General features: G+C 35.6%; 1 protein-coding gene across 1 annotated transcript in view; it reads right to left on the minus strand.

Moving 5' to 3' along the window:
• MCM9 (minichromosome maintenance 9 homologous recombination repair factor) overlaps positions 1-21,367 on the minus strand; it is a 150,096-nt gene that overhangs the window by 54,375 nt on the left and 74,354 nt on the right. The gene's annotated exons all lie outside the window — the stretch shown is intronic.

A 21,367-nucleotide genomic window follows, 5' to 3' on the forward strand; every position in this document is an offset into this window, starting at 1 on the left:
CTGTATTCAGACATCATCAGTTTTTTCTCTGGGGATAACATTTTTCACCGTAAGTCCTTCAGAGTTGTCTTGGATCATTATATTGCTAAGAATAGCTAAGTCATTCACAGCTGATTATCTTACAATATTGCTGTTACTTTGTACACATTACATTTCATTTTGCATCGGCCCATCCAAGTCTTTACAGATTTTTTTGAGAGCATCCTGCTCATCATTTCTTACAGTACATTAATGTTCCATCATAATCACATAGCAAAACTTGTTCAGCCATTCCCCAACTGATGAGCATCCCCTCAGCTTCTAATTCTTTACCTCCAGAAAAGAGCTACTATAAATATTTTTTGTTCATATAGATCCTTTTCTTTTTGTTATTTTTTTAATGTCTTTTGGGATACAAATCTAGTATGTATTGCTAGGTCAAAGGGTATGAATGGTTTTATAGCCCTTCGGGCATATTTCCAAATTGTTCCACAGAATGGTTGAATCAGTTCACAACTCCACCAACAGTGCATTAAAGTCTCATTTTTCCCCATATCCCCTCCAACATTTTTCATTTACCTTTTCTGTCCTATTAGCCAATCTATTAAGTATGAGGAAGTACCTCAGAATTGTTTTAATTGCATTTCTACAATCAATAGTGAGTTAGATTATTTTTTCATATGGCTATAGTTGGCTTTGACTACTTCATCTGAAAACTGATCATATCTTTTTATCATTTACCAATTGGTGAATGGCTCTTATTTTTATAAATTTGACTCAGTTCTCTATATGTTTGAGAAATGAGGCCTTTATCAGAGAAACTTGCTTCAACATTTTTTTCCACAGTTACTATTGCTAGCTGCATTTCCCTCCATCCTATTCCACTGTACCTCATTTATTCTATTCTCTCTCCTTTCACTGTCCCCTCCTTCAAAGTGTTTTGCTTCTGACTACCCCCTCCCCCAATCTGTCCTCCCTTCTATCACTTCCCTGCCTTTTCTTATTCCCTTCCCCTCCTACTTTCCTGTAGGGTAAGTAAGATAGATTTCTATATTAGAGTATATTGAGTTCAACACAATAGTTAACAAAATTGCTGTATTTGTGTCTGCTTCTGATTTTTTTTGCTTTCCTAAAAGAATTATTTCCCTTATTCTACAGAAAAAGAAGTTAATTAATTGGCCTATAACAGTGTTAGAGCCAGAATTTCAATTCAAGTCTTTTCACAACTACACTATATTGTCTCTCAGATGCAAACAGAGGTAAAACACAGACATAAGAATCAAATCTCCTGTTCCTGGTTCTAGAATCTAGCCAAATCAAAGCCAAATTAGCTAAGAGCATCCAGACAATTCCCTGAGTCTCCAACTAGGGGAGAACCACTTGATGACATGCAGAAGCTATCAGACATTTTAATTCATGGCAGATACTTACTAGTCTGTAAATATTTTATGACTAAAGCTCTTCTTAAACAATATAAAGTTTAAAAATAGACTCTTCATTCTTCTCCCCACTAGAATATTTTTTTACATTTTATTTCATTTTTAAAAATTTATTTATTTTTAGTTTTTAACATTGGCTTCCATAAGATTCTGAGTTTTAAATTTTCTTCCCCTCCTCAAGATGATGTACATTCTGATATAAGTTCTAAACATATTCATATTGCATATATTTTCACATTAGTCATGTTGTAAAGAAGAATAGGACCAATGGGAGGAACCATGAGAAAGAAGAAAAAAAAAACCAAAACAACCAAAAAAAAAAAAGAGAGCAAATAATATGTTTCGATCTGTATTCAGACTCCCTAGTTCTTTCTCTGGATGTGGTTAGCATTTTCCATCATGACTCTTTTGGAGTTGTCTTAGATCCCTGCATTGCTGAGAAGAGCTAAGTCTATCAAAGTCAGTCACTGCACAATGTGGCTGTTACTGTGTACAGTGTTCTCCTGGTTCTGCTCACCTTACTTAGCATGAGTTCATATATGTCTTTCCAGGTTTTTCTGAAGTTCACCTGCTCATCATTTCTGTACTTTATTAATTTATTTTGATTTATCAACAATCACTTCCATAAGCTTTTGAGTTTGAAATTTTTCTCCCCCTCCCTCTCACCTCCCTCCCCAAGATGGTGCATAATCTGATATAGGCTATACATATATATTCCTATTAAACATATTTTCACATTAGTCATGTTGTAAGGAAGAATTAGAACCAACAGAAGGAACCACAAGAAAGTGGAAACAAAACAAAACAGAAGAAAAAAAAAGAGCAAATAGAATGTTCAATTTGCATTCAAATTCTTTCTTTGGATGTGGATAGGGTTTTCCATCATGAGACTTTTGGAGATGTCTTAGATCCTTGCATTGCTGAGAACAGCTAAGTCTATCAATGTTAGTCATCACACAACATGACTGTTACTATGTATAACGTTTTCCTGTTTCTGCTCACTTCATTCAGCATCAGTCCATACAAATCTTTCCAGGTTTTTCTGACGTCTGCCTGCTCATCATTTCTTATAGCACAATAGTACTTCATCACATTCACATACCACAACTTGTTCAACCATTCCCCAGTTGATGGGCATCTCCTCAATTTCCAATTCTTGGCCACCACAAAAAGAGCTGCTATAAATATTTTTGTAACATGGGTCCTTTTCCCGTTTTTATGATCTCCTTGGGATACAGAACTGGAAATAGTATTGCTGGGTCCCACTAGAATTCTTCATGTTTCATTCCCGGCTTCTACCTTTTCCCCAGCTCCTTGTCCCTGTCCTCCTGAAGCTGACCCCCTGAAGATAGAGAAATTCCATTTATAATAACTGCAGACAATATAAAATACTTGGGAGTCTATCTGCCAAGACAAATTCAGGAACTTCCAAAAGATCACTTTGATATTCTTGACATTTTGTTTTTTCAGATGAATTTTGTTATGATTTTTCCTAGTTCTATAAAATAATTCTTCAGTAGTTTGATTGGGCACTGAATAAGTAAATTAACTTAGACAGGATTGTCATTTTTATTATATTGGCTTGACCACCCATGAGCAATTAATATTTCTCCAAATTATTCCATCACGTCCAACTCTTTGTGACTCCATTAGGGGTTTTCTTGGCAGAGATACTTGGAGTGGTTTGCCATTTCCTTTGCCAGCTCATTTTACAGATGAGGAAACTGAGGTTAACAGGGTTAAATTACTTGTGCAAGGTCACACAACCATTAAGTTTTTAAGGCCGGATTTGACTTCAGGGTCTTTTTGACTCCAGGACTGCTACTCTAGCCACTGTGCCACCTAGCTGCTCTAAATTTTACATAGAAAAGAATAGGCATTTCACTGCATTTTCTTCATGTTTCAGAGGTGAGACCAACACAATGGATATTAACATTCTTTTATAATGTCGTTGTTGTTCAGTCATTCAGTTATATCCAACTCTTCATGACTCCATGGAACATACTGTCCACAGGACTTTCTTGGCAAAGATACTAGAATGGTTTGCCATTTCCTTCTCCAATGGATTAAGGCAAACAGAGATTAAGTGACTTGCCCAGGGTCACACAGCTAGTAAGTGTCCAAGGCTGGATTTGAACTCAGGTCTTCCTTACTATAGGCCTAATGTTCTATCCACTGAGTCACCTAGCTAAGAAATTGTTTAGATCTGCATTTATTTACATGAAAAGTGTTTTGTAATTGTGCTCATATAGTTCCTTGTAGGTAAAAAGGCAGGTAAACTCCTAAGTACTGTATATTGTCTGCAATTATTTTAAATGGAATTTCTCTACCTCTTCCTGTTGGGTTTTGTTGGTAATATATAGAAATGCTGATGATCTGTGTGGGTTTATTTTATATCCTGCAACTTTGCCAAGGTTGTTAATTGTTTCTAGTAGTTTTTTAGTTGATTCTCTAAGGTTCTCTAAGTATACCATCATATTGTCTGCTGAGTAATAGTTTTGTTTCCTCATTGCTTATTATCCCTTCAAATTTCTTTTTCTTGTCATAGCTATAGCTGGCATTTCTAGTACACTACTGAATAATAGTGGACATTTTTGCTTCATCTCTGATCTTACTAGGAAGGCTTCTAGTTTATCCCCATTATAGATAATGCTTTCTCTTGGTTTTGGATAAATATTACTTATCATTTTAAGAATGGTTCTGTTGATTTCAAAGCTTTCTAGTGTTTTTAATAGGAATGGGTGTTCTATTTTGTCAAAAGCATTTTCTGCACCTATTGATATAATCATGTGATTTTCATTCTTTTATTGTTTTGTTATTGATATGGTCAATTACACTGACAGCTTTCCTGATATTGAACTAGGTCTGAATTCCTGGTATAAATCCTACCTGGTCATAGTGTATGATCTCTGTGATTGACATATTGATATAATCTCCTTGCTAGTATCTTATTTAAATTTTTTCATCAATATTCATTAGGGGAATTGGTCCATATTTTTCTTACTCTGTTTTTGTTCTCTCTGGTTCAGATACCAAAATCATAGTTGTCATAGAAGGAATTTGGTAAGACTCCTTCCTTACCAATTTTTCAAGTAGTTCATATTTTACATATAGTTTTCGTAACTTTCTTGCATTGATCTCATTTCTTTATCTAGTTTGTTTCTGACATGCTTACTTGATATTAAAAATCTTTTTTTTTTTTTTGCTCTTTAAAGTCTTTAGCTTTTCTAGGAATTCTCATCGTTTTATATCCAACCTCCATTTTTTTCCCCCTTTGTGGCTTTGTTTGTAGCTGTTTTCACATCATTATCTTCTTCTGAGTTTGTATCTTAAGCTTCCCTGTCACCATAGTAGCTTTTTGTGGTAAGGTTCTTTTTGTTGTTGTTGTTGTTTCTTCATTTTTTCCAGTCTATTTCTTAACTTTGAATTTTATGTTAAAGTTGGGCTTTGTTCACCTAGGGGGAAAAGGGTAGGTTACTCTCCCAAGCTTCAGGCTTTTTCTGCACTGTTGTTTTCACAGCTATTTCTGGAGGTTTTAAGTTTTTAATACTTACAAGGTGGTGTGATCTGGGGAGTGATGCAGTCATTGCTTTTCTGGTCTGTGCTCTGGTCCTTACTCAGGTAGGGCCCCTGCTTCCTTAGAACCAAAAGCACTAGGACTCCTCTCTACACTGGATTTGTGACCAGAGCCCCTGTACTCCACTCTGACTATAAGCACTTCTTTCTTCCTTGAAACTGCAACCCAAGACTGAGTATGTACAATGGAACTGCCACACTGTTGTTACAGTGGCCTTCAAGGCTCACAGCTGGTGTTGTTATACCAGCTCCCACCCCAGTGTCACAGACCTTTCCTTCTGACTTTCTAAGTTGTCTTGGGCTAGAAAAATTTATCACTCTAACCTCTTAGTGGCTATGTGATTCTAGAATTCAATTTGAGGCATTATTTTAAAGTTGTTTGAAGAGGAATATTGGGAGAACTCAGCTCCAGTGCTTCCTCTAATCTGCCATCTTGGCTCCCCTCCTTCCATGTAAAGGTCTAATTTCTAAGATATGTAGGGAACTGAGTCAAATTTATAAGAATAAGAGTCATTCCCCAATTTATAAATGATTAAAGGATATGAATAGTTTTCAGAAAAAGAAATACAAACTATTAATAGCCAAATGAAAAAATGTTCTAAATTAATAGTAGAGGAATGTAAATCAAAACAATTCTGAGGTATCACCTTACACTCTTTAAATTGGCTAAGTTCACAGAAAAGGAAATGGCAAATACTGGAGGGGCTATGGGAAAACAAGTATTTTAATGTAGTGATGACAGAACTGTGAACTGGACTAACCATTCTGGAAAATAAATTGGAATTATGCCTCCAAAGCTATTAAATTGTGAACACCCTTGACCCAGAAATATTGTTACTAGATTTATACCACCAAGAGATCAATGAAAAAGGAAAAGAACTCATATGTACAAAAATATTTATAGCAGCTCTTTTTGGAGAGGCAAAGAACTGGAAACTGAAGGGATACTCATCAATTGAGGAATGTTTAAACAAATTATAGTTTATGAATGTGATGTAATATTATTGTGCTATAAGAAATAATAAAGGGGATAGTTTTAGAAAAACTGAAGAAAACTTTTATGAACTGATGCAAAATGAAGTGAGCAGAACCAGGAGAACAATCTACACAGTCACAGCAAGATTATAAAGATAATTAGCTTTAAAAGACTTGTGAACTCTGATCAACACAATGACCAATCATAATTCCAAAGAATTCATGATGGCATGCTTTCCACCTACAAAGAGAAAGCTGATGGACTCAAAGTGCAATTTAGGGAATATCCATTTATTCTTTCATTAATTCCTTCCTTCTTTTTCACTTTTTCTTTTGACATGACTAATACAGGAATTTGTTTTGCCTGACTATCACATTAGTAATTGGTTTTGTTTTTCTTACCTTCTCATGGGTAGAGGAGGGAAAGGTTGGAAGGAGAAAATTTAAAATTTATAATAAAATAAAAATGAATTTTTAAAAATCATAGAAGAACTTTTAGGAACTATTGAAACCTTATGGCTAAAATTTATGTCGCTGTCAAATATGACATACTCAAAAGTATGACTGCCAACCCCCCCTGCTTCCTGGTCAAAGAGAAAAAACACAAGAAGCCAGGAAGATACAGATCACATAACAAGAAATCTCACTCAGAATCACTCAAGATTATGCAACAATTACGAAAAAAGAAAGAACAGACAAAAAAAATACCCATAAGTGAAGAGAAAAAAGCTTGTATCTAAGAATAACTTACCCTGCAGGGATGAGCGCTATCCTACAAAAGAAAAAGGGTTCTTAATAAAAATCAATGACTTCAAAGTAATTTTCTTAAAAGAAAGAGGGTAAAATCTCTAAAATGCAATCAAAGGAAACAAGAAAAACTTAGAAAGGCAAGCAAATTATGGCAACTTGAAAAGGCTGATAATGACCAAGTAGTTATATCCTGAAAGCGAGAGAAGAAATATATTGTCTCTTCAAAATCTCACCATACGTAAGGGTGTGAACAATGTTTCTTCAATGAGGGAACAAAGAAAGACAAACTCAGGGTCTGGGTCTTTAAAAAAAAGAAAGAGAAAATTTAAACAAAGGGGGGCGGAACTCTAGGAAAGGAATAGGGAGGAATTTACCACTTCTCATCATTGGAATGTCACAAGGAAAACGTATATACACCTGGGGAAGTGAGGATCACCTGTACCTTACTCTGAGCTGGGTAAAGAAAGACTTGAAGCAAAAAAAGTAAAAAGTAGTAACATTAAACAGAGCTGACATAAGGAAGAGGTCAAGACAGAGGACAGAATTGGGAAGGACTAATCACAAATAAAACAAGAGAATTGATTATATAACATTAAAAAAAAGTGAGATGTAGCAAGAAGCAGTGTCCTAGGCCTTAGCTGAATAAGGAGAGAAAAAGGAGCATATTAGGATCACACTATTACAACTACAAATAACTATCACTGATTTCCACTTTTCTGACTTTTTTAAAAGATATGATAGGAAATACAAATTCAACAATCATAACCATCAATATGAATGGGATGAACTTGCCCATAAAACAGAGAAGGGTGGTAGAATGAATAAGAAAGCAAAACCCAATAATGTTATTTTACAAAACAAACTTAAAATGTAAAAATTCACAGAGACTTAAAATGAGGGCTTGGAGTAGAATCATGATTTTAAACAAGGCAAAATGTAAAGCTGGCAAAGTAAAAATCAATACAGTCAAGAGAGATGATCAGGTAACCTACATTATTCTTAAGGTCCCATAAATAATGAAATAATATTATTACTTTAAAATATATATATATATATGTACTAAATGGCATGTCATCTAAGTACTTAGAAGAATGCTAATTACTAAAAGAAGACTTACACAATATAACAAAAAATTACTGGGAACTTCAACTTGCCTTTTTCAGACATTGAGAAATCTAAAAGAAAGATAAACTAGACAGAAATTTAGGATCTGAATAGAATATAAGAAAAAAAAAAGCCAGATATGATAGAACTTTAGAAATTAATGACTGGAAATATTAGGAGCATATAAGATTTTTCAGCTTAGCACAGCATCTTTACAAATGCTGATCATATGCTAGGGGATAAAGAATGCATAAACAAATGCAGAAAGGAAGAAATATTAAACAAATCCTTTAAAGATCACAATGCAATAAAGGATTATAATCAATAAAGGGAATTTTGAAAAAAAGATTAAGATTTAAATGGAAACCAAATAAGATAATCCTAAAGAATGAGTAGGTCATAAAATAAAAGGATATATTTATAAAAATGAGAGAAGTGGAGATACCTTTCCCAACTGCATCTACGTGAGAATTCTTACCTAAATAAGAGATAGAGATGATTGCTGTTCAGTCATTTCAGTTGTGTCTAACTCTTCATGACCCCATTTGGGATTTTCTTGGCAAAGACACTGAAGTGATTTGCCATTTTGTTCTCCAGCTCATTTTACAGATAAGAAACTGAGGCAAACAGGTTTAAGTGACTTGCCCAGGGTCACAGAGCTAGTATCTGAGGCCAGATTTGAACTCAGGAAGATGAATCTATCACTCTATCCACTGTACCACCTTCGCTGCCCATAGAAGTGATTATGAGAGAGGAAACAGAAAATTTTGGTTACACAAAGTTGAAAAACTTTTGCACAAACAAAATAAATGCAGTTAGAATTAGATGGGAAACATCTTTATAACAAATGTCTCTGATAAAAATTTAATATCTAAGATATATAAATAATTAATACAAATATATAAGAACAAGAACCATTCCCCAAAAATAAGTCGTCAAATAATAGCTACCATTTATATAGTGCTTGTGCCAAGCACTGTGCTAAGCACTTTACAATTATTATTTCATTTGGTCAAAAGATATGAATAGGTAGTTCTCAAATGAATAAACACAAACTATCAACAGCCATATGGAAAAATTATCCTAATCACTACGTAGCACTCCCTCTGGTGTTACACCCACAACTTACATTCACACTGTTAGGTTGGGTCCCCAAGGATGTTACTATCTTGAATTCAAGAATAGTCTGTGGGTTTATGAGTCTAATTATGGCTCACAAACCCTCATTGGTGCACTTATCTTTAATAGTCAGCCACTATGCACTATTAGCTAAAAACAAAGACATTTACTAAGATGGCATAATAAGAACAATAGCTACAAAATGTTTCCCTCCTCCATAAACCTGGGGCATAATATCCCACAAACACATAAGTGTCAATGGCATCTGCTTGGCTGATTGCTCAGTTGGGCTCCCTGGGCCTGCTGCTCTTTGCAGCTCAATTACTGACTGCAAGGGCTAATTCTATACTTAATCCAAAGTTGGTTTTCTTCTCTGCAACCAAAAGACACTTTGGAGACACCTTCACTTACTTAACTGTTTCCTGCTATGGGTAGTATCTCCTACTAGGAGAGTAATTCTAATGCAAATATCTTCGAGGCTGATGGAGTTGTGGGGCAAAGAGAGCAAGATGCCTTCTGGTAGAGGCACAAGAGAAAAGACAAAAAGTTGTCCCTATCTCAAGAACTGGGCTTTTCCTCTACAGATGGCTTTCTTCTAGATTGCCAGGGGTCATACTCCTGGGAGCTGCTTTCTTCCTCTAATGTCTCCAGAGCTGGCAAGCTAGCTTTTAAATGGATACCAAGAAAACGGTGACCAATCTTCAGTCAGACAGTAGCAAGTTGTTCTCTAATTCCATCAGGAAAGCTTCACACTTCATAAGGGGATAACAGGGCTTACATATGTCTTTGCACTTCATTTAACATATTAAAATTTTGTTGTCTCTATTATCTTCCTTTCCTGTGATTTTATCAACTCAGCCAGGGAAGGGGAGGCTGACCAATTCACCTGACTTCTACAACTAATAATAAAAGAAATATAAATTAAAACAACACTGAAGTTCTATGTAAGACCTATAATACTGTTAAAGATGACAAAAGAGGAAAATAGAGATTGTTGAAGAAGTTGCAGAAGGAAAGACACACTAACACACTGCTAGAAAAGCTGTGAATTGGTTCAACCATTTTGGATATCCAGGAAATCCCTAAACTACATACCCTTTGACCCATTGATACTACTATAAGGCATATGCCTTCCCTCTCCCAAGGAAGTCAAGCACAGAGGTCTCATACGTACAAGAATATTTATAGCAGCACTTTCTATAGGAAAGAACTGGAAACAAACTAAGTGTCCATCAATTGGAGAATGGTTGACCAAACTGTGGGATATGTAATGGAATATTATTGTGCCATGAGAAATTTATCAATTTTATGAATATTTACCAAAAAATCAAGATGAATAGAATAGAAAAGAGAATCTAAATAATGTAATCTTAGAAACAAAAAATGATCAATTCATATATGAAATCCCAAAGGGGATGGGGAATGGTGGTAGAAAAATCTTTGTATTATAAACAAATTTTATCAAATATCTAAAGAACAAGTCTCTATAGTACATAAATTGTTTATAAAAATATAGATATCAAGATACTTTAATGAGACACATATGGTACTGACACTAAGGCCAAGAAGTGATATAACAGAGAAAGAAAACTAAAGACAACTAGCACTATACTAATACTGACATTAAGAATTGAATTAAATGTAATCAATGAGGCTGTAGCACTATATTTGAAAAATTATTCACTATTACGAAGTTGGACTTATATAAGGAATGCAGGGATGGTTCAGTGTTAGGAAAATGCTATGAGATGCTCAGTGCTGGACTCTTGTAGCTGTGTGGGCAGAACATTCATGAGGTTTATCTGAGTTGATACTGTACTGCTGAAACCATCATAGATCATATTACTAATGAAATAACAGGTATCACATGATTAAATCAATAAATACAGAGAAAAAAGCCTTTGGTAAAATATAGCATTCATTTATGTTTAAAAAAATGGAAAAGTATAGGAATAAATGAACTTTTCCTTACCATAATAAAAAGCATACACCTAAAACCAAGAGACAGCATTTTTTCTTTTAAATCTTAACTCTATTGATATCTCTAGTTTTTTTTTTTTAGGCAATTGGGGTTAAGTGACTTGCCCAGGGTCATACAGCTAGTAAGCGTCAAGTGTTTGGTCTGAGGCCAGATTTGAACTCAGGTCCTCCTGACTTCAGGGCCGGTGCTCTATCCCACTGTGCCACCTGGCTGCCCCAGTATCTCTAGTTTTTACAACACTTTTGTAGCATAACTTTGGTGTTACTCAAGGTGATCAGAATTTTGGAGATGGATGTATAAGTGGTTTTTGACCTTTCTTGACTCCCTTCAGAAATTTGCCCTAAAATCAAGACTGGAAGGAGGCTTGATGTGACTAATAGATCCACTCTCTCAGTCTAAGGGATTGTAGGCATTTGAAGCTATTCGAGTGTTGAGACAGTATACCAAAATGGAGAGCCCACACGGAAGCAGGAAAGGGGGAAAAGGAGATGCCACCATGCCATGCAACAGAGTTGGAGACTGGAAGAATGGAAGCCACAGAGGGAAGCACCATTAGCAGTGAGTTCTGGACTCTTGTAGATGTATAAGCAGATCATTTCATGAGGTTTATCAGAGTGGCTACTCTGCTGCTGAAACCATCCTACTCCTCTCCTTCCCCCATGGCAATGAAGCTCCCACTTTTCTTTTTTCCCTCTCCTTTTGCAAGAGGGCAAACGCCTGTTTCCCAAAATATATCTGTTTCTTACGTCTTTACCTTTTTTGTTTACTTTACTTTTTAAGTATGATAAACAAAATTAACCATTGAATTGCTAGTCTATGTATATCCTTGCTTAAATGCAGTGAGAATAGAAGAAGCATCCAGGAAGGAGAAAGAGATTTACAACTGTGGTATTTTGCCACAGCCAATTCTCTGGCTAGGGATCAGTGCTGTAGAAAAGAATATTACTGATTCATTCAGAACAAAAAGAGAATATTTATACAGGGATAACTGTATGAAAGAGTCAGAAATCTGGTTGGGTGTGGCTGTGGCTAACTGGACTGATATTGGAGGCAGAGCCTTCATATTTATCTTTCTCAATGTATATATACCATAACCCAGTTTAAAAGAAAATCTACTCCTCCAGAGCAAAGGAACTGAGGGAGAGTGGAAAGAGCAACCAGACCAGTACAAAGGTGGGGAGAAGTAAAGGTGACTGCCTGGGCAACTCCATTCACCAGTAATGTGCCACACCATTGCTATATCTTCATTCTGACCAAACCTCTCTCTCTTTACCCTGTCTAGAAAGCCATCTCTTATAAGAAAGAATAAGAAAGAAAGAAAAAAAGTAGGTCAAAAAACCAAACTATACATCAACTATGTCTAAAAACATATGAACACTCCATTCACATAGTTCCCCACTTCTACAAAGACAAGTGGACAATACATATTCTCAACATTTTTGTGGGGCTAGGCAGATTCTCATAATTACAGTGTTCAGTTTTGGTTTTTTGTTTTTCTATCTAAATTGTTGCAGTCATCATGTGTATTTTTATTGTTTCTGCTTACTTCACTTTGTATGTTAGTACTATTCTTTCCATGCTCTCTGAATTCTTTATACTTATTGTTTCTTATCACATAATAATATTCAATTATATAAACTTACTACCATTTGTTTAGCCATAATCAATGGCCATCTACTTTGTAGAACTTTCCAGTTCTTTGCTACTACAAAAAGTGCTCCTATGAATATTTTGTCTTTCTTTCTCTCTTTGGCCTACTTAGGATAGCTATAGCTAGCATTATTTTTTAATAGGTTTTTATTGATATCTTTTGTTCTTATGTAGGCTAAATTCCTCCCCTGAATTCTCTCTCTACCCCCCTCCAAGAAAGCTATCCAATATAACCGAATTTTTTTAAAGGAAAAAGAAAAAAAGAAAAAAAACCCAGCAGAATTAATGGATACATAAAAAAAAAAATCTGACAATACATGCAATGTTCTGCATTGGTGGACCCCAGCCCCCTAATCTCTGCACAGTAGTGTAGAGATCTCTTCTGGGGGGCCAAGCTGCTTTTCTGAGGAGTAATTTTTCAACAGTTTTCCCCCGAAAGCCATCCCATAGAACAAATAATATTTTTTTACAGCAAAAGTGGAAGAAACAAAAATAAATCAGTAAGCTCAATCAACACATAAAAAATTCTGAAAATATATGGAATGTACCCTACTTACATATCTACTACCCCTGTAAAGGAGTGGAGTGGGAGTGTCTTCTCATATCTCTTCTGGGGAGCCATGTTTGTTCCTTGTAATTTTTTAGAATTGCCTTTTAATTGTTCTGTGTTTTTTCTTTCCATCTATATTGTTATCATTGTGTATAATTGGTTCTGTTTATTCCACTTTGTGATAGTTCATGCAAGTCTTTCTATGCTTCTCTATATTCATCATTTCTTACAGCTCAGTAATAATCCTTTATATTTATGAACTACAATTTGTTTAGCCATTCCCTAATCAATGAGCATATACTTTGCTTCCAGTTCTTTGCTACCTCAAAGTGTTGCTACAAATATTTTGCTGTAAATGAGGATTTTCTTCTGATTAATGATACTTGGGGCATATACTTAGCATATACTGTCTACCAATGGAACTTCTCTGTCAAGAACACGGATATTTTAGAGATTTTATTTACCTAATTCCAGATTGCTTTTTAAAATGGTGGCAACAATTCAGAGTTCTACCAACAACATGTCAGTCAATCAACAAGCACTTAACAAGCATTTACTATGTGTGAGGTATTATGCTAAGCACTGGGAATATGAAGAAAGATAAAAACAAGTCCCTTGCCTTTAAGAAGCTCACATTCTAATGGGAGAGACAAGAAGCAAACAACTATATACATATAAGATACATACATATATTCAATTATATACATACAACATATTTGAGGTAAACTCAGAGGAAAGGCACTAGCAATGGGTAGGTGGGGTGGTGGTGGGATAGGGAGAACAAACTTGGAAAGGCCTTTTGCAGAAAGTGAAATTTGAGTTAACTCTTGAAGGAAGCCAAGGAAGTCAGGAGGGAGAGATGAGGAGGAAGAGCACCCTAGGCATAGGGGACAGCTAGTGAAAAGGCAGAGTTAGGAGATGAAGTGTTCTTTCTAAGGAGCTGCAAGAAGGCCAACAATGTGCATATTTTTCCACAGTCCTAACACTGACTATTCTCATCTTTCTTCATTTTTGTCAATTTGGCTGGAATTATTATTATTATTATTATTATTTTTAGCCAATTAGGGTTAAGTGACTTGCCCAGGGTCACACAGCTAGTAAGTGTCAAGTGTTTGGTCTGAGGCCGCATTTGAACTCAGGTCCTCCTGACTTCAGGGCCGGTGCTCTATCCACTGCGCCACCTAGATGCCCCCTGGCTAGAATTATTTGTAATGGGAAAAGAGTAAACATATTTTTCAATGCAATTAGAATAAGTCCATTATAATCATTATTACTTTATATAATTCTAGATATCTTAGGTAGAGCAATAAGACAAGAAAAAGAACTTGGAGAAATAAATGTAAGCAAAAAATAGGCAAAATTACCTCTACGTGCAGGTCATATGGTTAACTTAGAGAATCTCAAAGATTAAATGCAAAACTAATCACAACAATAAAGTACTGGGATAGAAAATAAACTGACAAAAAATCATCCGCCTTTCTGTATATTACTAACAAAACCAAGCAGGAAAAGAAAAGAAAAGCTACTTAAAAATGATAAAATGCATAAAATACCTAGGAGTTAACCTACAAAGACATATTTAGGACCTATGAATATAATTACAAGATAATCCTAGAGAAATATAGGAAGACTAATAATTGGGAAGTATTCCTTTTTCATCATTGATCTGTGGCAATATAATAAAAATGGCAATACTTTCTAAATTAATTTACATGTATAATGCCATGTCAATCAAGGCTCCTAAGAGATTCTTTTAGAGAATTATAAAAAATAATAACAAAATTCATCTCAAGGAATAAACGGTTAAGATCTTCAAAGGAAATAGTTTTTAAAAAAATAAGGAATGAAGGGATCCTAACATTACCAAATCTTAAATATATAAATCATATTAAATTTTAGTATTAACTTATTAAAGTATTAATCACCACAACTATTTGATCCTCTATATCACAAAGCAGTAATTATGAGAACAATTTGGTATTGGCTAAGAAATAGAGTGGTGCAACAACAACAAAAGAAAAGGGGTGGGGAGAGGGCAGCTAGGTGGCACAGTGGATAGAGCTCTGGCCTTGGAGTCAGGAGGACCTGAGTTCAAATTCATCCTCAGACACTTACTAGCTGTGTGACCCTGGGCAAGTCATTTAACCCTGATTGCCTCACAAAAAAAAAAAAAAGGAAATAGAATGGTGAACCAGTGGAATAGATTAGGTACAAAATACACAGTAGTAAGTTACCATAGTAATCTAGTGTTTGATAAACCCAAAGATCCAAGCTTTGGGGGTAATAACTCACTATTTGACAAAAACTGATGGAAAGCAGTTTTTCAGAAACTAGGCACAGACCAACATTTCAAACAGCCTACCAAGATAAGGTCAAAATGGATAAATGATCTAGACAGAAAGGGTGCTATCATAAGCAAATTAGGGGACCATGGAAAAATTTACCTGTCAGATCTATGGATAAGGGAAGAATTTGTGACCAAACAAGAGACGGAGAGGATCATTGGAAGTGAAAATGGATAATTTTGATTACATTAAATTAAAAAGTTTCTGCACAAATAAAACCAATGCAGCCAAGATTAGAAGGAAAGCAGGAAACTAGAAGATTTTTTTTACAGCAAATTTCTCTGATAAAGACCTCATTTCTCAAATATATAGAACTGAGTCAAATTTATTAAAATCCAAGTCATTCCTCAATTGATAAATAGCCAAAGGATATGAACAGACAATTTTCAGAAGAAGAAATCAAAGCTATCAATAATCATGTGAAAAAATGCTGAATCACAACTTATCAGAGAAGTGGAAATTAAAACAACTCTGAGGTACCACTTCAACCTATCAGATTGGCTAATATCACAGAGAAAGAAAAAGAAATGTTGAAGGGGATATGGGAAAACTGGGACACTAATGGACTACGTTGGTAGAGTTGTGAAATAATCCAACCATGCTGGAGAACAGTTTGGAACTATGTCCAAAGGGCTATAAAACTACGCATACTCATTGACCCAGCAATACTACTATTAGCTCTGTATCCCAAAAAGATCAAAGAAAAGAGAAAAGGACCTATTTGTACAAAAATATTTATAGCAGCTCTTTTGGTGGCGGCAAAGAATTGAAATCAAGAGGATGCTCATCAATTCGGGAATGGCTGAACAAGTTGTGGTATGTGACTGTGAAGGACTGTTACTATACTCTACGAAATAATGAAGGGGATGGTTTCTGAAAAACCTGGGAAGAGTTATATGAACTGATGCAAAGTGAAGTGAGCCAAACCAGAATACTGAACATAGTAACAGCAATGTTGTAAGGATGATCAACTGTGAAAGATTTAGCTATTCTGCTCCAAGACAATTCTGAAGGATTTATGATGAAAAAATACTATCCACCTCCAGAAAAAGAACTGATAGAGGCTGAGTATGGATAGAAGCATACTTTTTTCACTTTCTTTATTTTTCCTGCTTTTTGTTTTTTCACACGATGGCTAATATGGAAGTTTGTTTTGCATGATTTCACATGTATAATTAATACCACATTTCTTGCCTTCTCAAGGAGCAAAGGAGAGGATAGAGGGAGGGAAAAATTTGGAACTCGAAGGTTTTATTTTAAAATGAATTCTAAAAATAAATAATAGCATTAAAAAACCCAACTATTTGATCCTGGTTTAAAAACAGAAAAGGTGATTTGTGGAACGGACTAGGTAAACAAAGTCCACAGATAACTGACAAAAATCAATGCAGTAAGATCTAATTAACTGCTCAAAAAACATAAAATCAATTCAGTAGAAATTAACTCATACTATGAACCATAATCCAAAATAATATAGTGACCTAAACATAAAAGATTAAATGATTAAAAAATTTTTTGAAAGAGAATGGAAGGAAATACCTTGCATAACAATGTCTAGGGGTAGAAATCTTAACTGAACAAGGGACTGAGATGATAAAAAATATAAAATAGGCAATTTCTATCACATAAAATTTCTAAAGCTTTTATAAACTTTACAAGGGAAGGTTTTTATTTGAAGGGAGATTTTGGGAGAGTGAAAGGTAGTGATAATAATGCAAAAAATAGAAAAGAGAGAAAAGAGTATTAATTAAACTTCTAAATGTACATAGAAGACAGCAAAAGGAAGTTCAAAAAGGGTCACAGAAAATTAAGTACTAATACTCCAGTCATATCCTAGGATATTATTCCATCTACTCTGACCTATATACCTCTTCTTCTTCCCCTCCTCAACATCCCAATTCCTGAAACAGCATGTTCCTCCAGAATAGAGACAAGCTCATTCCCTGAGTGAGTTAAGGTATTCATCTTGGGAACACTACACTGAGGCTGAGTTTGATTGGCAAGTAAATGAAACCAAACTCATTGATTCTATCTAGCTGACCCCAGACTGAACTTTACATCTATCTGATCAGGTCATCCCGAGACAGCTTAGCATTTGCCCTACCCGTTACATGCATAACCTCCATCCCAAACATCTGCCCATTCTATTGCTCCTTCCACTTTCTACCTCTTGCTTAGGAACAGTAATGAATCAAACCAGTGTTGCCATTGCTTCTGGAAAGGGTATGACAATCTACTGCCTATGACTTCACTCACCATTCCAGTGACTACCCAAACAAAAACTTTCCATAGTCACCACTCCAATATTTATTATCTTTCTCTGTTACAATGTAAACTCCTTGAGGGCAGGGATTGTCTCACTTGTCCTCCAAAGAATGTTATACTACAACCATATAAGCTGTCAGGTGTGATACTGTACACTAAGGGGTAGAGGAAAAAGAGCAGTGATGGGTAATTCCTTGCTCAGGAGTACTGAGGCAGTTATTTGTCATCCTAACAACAATAGAGAGGCATGTTTTCATCTTGTGGTGTGTAACTTAGATATGACAGAGAATGTCTTTTGATGATGCATGTGGGCACAAGCAACCCTATCAGAAGGAACTTTAAAAAAATACTGCCAATGATTATGAAGTCTTGGGCAAGAAACTTAAAGATGACAGGGGCATACAAGTTGTGTTTTCCTCACCACTGTTTATTGGAAGTAAAGGATACACAAAAGAAAAATTAATTTAGGAAGTGAACACACTGGCTAAGAAAGTAGTGTTTGAAAATGAGATTTGGATTTCTGGATCATGGCTTTCAATAGAAGGTTGGCAAAATCTTGGGAAGGGATGAAGTATACCTAACAAAAGCTGGTAAGAATATATTTGCCAGGTGTCTTGCAAATTTAATCAAAATATCTTTAAACTAAAGAGGACAGAAGGAGAAGGCTGCCTGAGTATATCCTCAAAGTTAGACACTATAGGGAACAGTGTCAAAGAAGGAAGAACAGAAGCTGAGACAACCAGAAATTTACAGGAAATAAAATTCAAGAAAAGAGCCAAGAGTAAAAATATGTACCCTGTCCACAAGCATTTATACACAATATCCAAAGTTTAGGCAACAAAAAGGAACGAGAGATTTTAAGACAAGGAGGCAAATCTGACCTCATCCATGAGACTTAGTGAGATGAAACTTATTACTGAACTATACTATGGATGAGTACATTTCATTCAAAACTGGAGAGGTAAAAAGGGGAGGAGAGTTGGGTAGCACTGTACATTAAGAAGTATAGATTCAGTCATTTTTAGTTGTGTCTAACTTTGTGTCCCCATTTTGGGTTTTCTTGTCAAAGCTACTAGAGTGGTTTGCCATTTCCTTCTCCAGCTCATTTTACAGATGAGGAACTGAGGCAGGGTTTAGTGACTTGCCCAGGGTCACATAGCCAAGAATTGTGTAAGGCCATATTTGAACTCATGAAGATGAGTCTTCCTGATTCCAAGCCCAGTGCTCTGCTCACTGTACCACCTAGCGGCCCTAAGAAGGATAGAGCCTAGAGTAAGAAAAACCTGAGTTCAATCTGGCTTCAGATACTAGTTGTTTGACCCTGGGCAAGTCATTTAACCTCAGTTTGCCTCTGTTTTCTCATTTGGAAAAATGGGAATAATAATAATAATAGCACCTATCTCCTAGCATTGTTGTAAGATCAGATGAAATAACTGTAAAGTGCTTAGCATTGTGCCTGGCAAGTAAGTGCTATACAAATGGTATTTTTTCAAATGAGAAAATTCAGGAACTAGAGCAGGGAAACAGGAGAATATCTGGGCAAAAGTCAGAGAGGGCAGAAATAGCAGTGATTTTTTTTCACTGGAGTATACTACAAAACACCTGGACAGAAAGGAGAATTAGATGAGGAGTTTGGGAAACATCACAACTCTGGCATAGTGGCATGATGGCAGATTCAATTATCTAGACACCTGCTGGAGCTCTTGCTTAGCCAAACACAGAACAACTACCTTCTTAACTTGTCTTAAATCATAGCTTCATCACTCAAAAAGTGGGAGAACTGAGAAGGGAGGACTCCGTCCTTGAACTGATTCTTATTAATGAGGAGAAATGATTTAGAGTTTATTATGCTAGAGGAGAAGAAAACGTGGCTGGTCTGCCATGTACCCTAGATTTTGGGAAAAGAGATTATAATGGGTTCAGAGGAAAGATAAGTAGTAGCTCATGGACTAAAATGCTTCAGGTTAAGTCAGTACAGGAGGGATGAGAAATACTCAAAAAATGATTTTCAGAAGACCCTTGAAGCAAAATGCTCCAATGAGGAGGAAAAAATGGGATTTGTTTGAGGATGTGGATATTTATACACAAGGAACTCACCACCCAATTTAGGTTTAAAAAGAGAAATATACAGATGATAACAGTAAGACTAGGTAACAAAGGACGAATATAAGAGCTTGGCATGGTCTTGTATAATATCAAGAATGATAAAGCTCAGAAAAACCTGAGGCTGGTAAGGGAAGAAAGGACAAAGGGGAGTTTTTAGTTATATTGGGAGAAAAAGGAGGATCAAAGAAGGGAGAGGACCTTTGGGGCAGAAGAGATGGCCATAATTGATAACTGAGACAAAGTAAAGTTGCTTACTTGTTATTTTGCTTCTGTTATCTCTGAAAAGGAGGATGACTCAAAGCAAAGGAGAAATAACAGAATAAAAATGACTAACAGGGAATTAGTACCCAATATAAGTAAGGAGATAGTAAAAAAAGCACTTAGCTGCCTTTGATGGTTTCAAGTCAAGTGGCCCAGATAAACTAAATTACCAGATGTAATAGCTAAACCACCTGCAGTAATATTTGAAAGATCACAGAAAACGGGTGAAGTACCACAAGATTGGAAAAGGCAAATATCTTAATTTTCAAAAAATGTTAAGAAAATGGCCTGTAAGAAGAAAAATAAATTGAAGGTATTAGAATAGGCAAAGAAGAAACAAAGCTATCACTCTTTGCAGATGGTATGATGATATACTTAGAGAATCCTAGAGAATCAAGTAAAAAACTACTTGAAATAATAAACATCTTTTAGCAAAGTTGCAGGCTATAAAATAAACCCACATAAATCATCAGCATTGCTATATATTACCAACAAAGCCCAACAGCAAGAGATAGAAAGAGAAATTCCATTTAAAGTTACTGTAGACATTAAGAAATATTTAGGAGTTTACCTATTGAAACAAATCCAGGAACTATATGAACACAATTACAAAACACTTTTTTTTAAAAAAAAAAGATTCATTAATTTATTTTTAGTTTTCAATATTCAATATTCACTCCCACAAGATTTGAATTCCAAATTTTCTCCCCATCTCATCCCTCCCCCAACCCCAAGACAGTATGCATTCTGAATACCCTTTCCCCTTCTTCTATTTTTCTGTAGGGCAGGATAGATTTCTATACCCCATTGCCTGTATATCTTATTTCCCAGCTGCATGTGAAAACAATTTTTTAATATTTGTTTTTAAAACTTTGGGTTCCAAATTTTCTCCCTTCCTCCCTTCCCACCCATCCTTACTGAGAAGACAAGCAACTTGATACAGGTTATACTTGTGTAGTCATGCAAAACACTTCCATAGCAGTCATGCTGTGGAAAACTAACTAGATTTCCCTTCATCCTATTCCTGCCCCCCATTTATTTTATTCTCTCTTTTGACCCTGTCCCTCCTCAGAAGTGTTTGCTTCTGATTACCCCCTCCCCCAATCTGCCCTCCCCTCTATCATCCCCCTGCTCTCTTATCCCCATCCCCCCTATTTTCCTGTAGGGTAAGATAGCTTTCCATACCCAATTGAGTGTGTATGTTATTCCCTCCTTAAGCCAAATTTGATGAGAATAAGATTCACTCATTCCCTCTCACCTTCCCCCA

The sequence above is a fragment of the Vombatus ursinus genome, unplaced genomic scaffold (assembly GCF_900497805.2).
Source record: "Vombatus ursinus unplaced genomic scaffold, bare-nosed wombat genome assembly UNPS02006779.1, whole genome shotgun sequence".
Lineage (NCBI taxonomy): Eukaryota > Metazoa > Chordata > Mammalia > Diprotodontia > Vombatidae > Vombatus > Vombatus ursinus.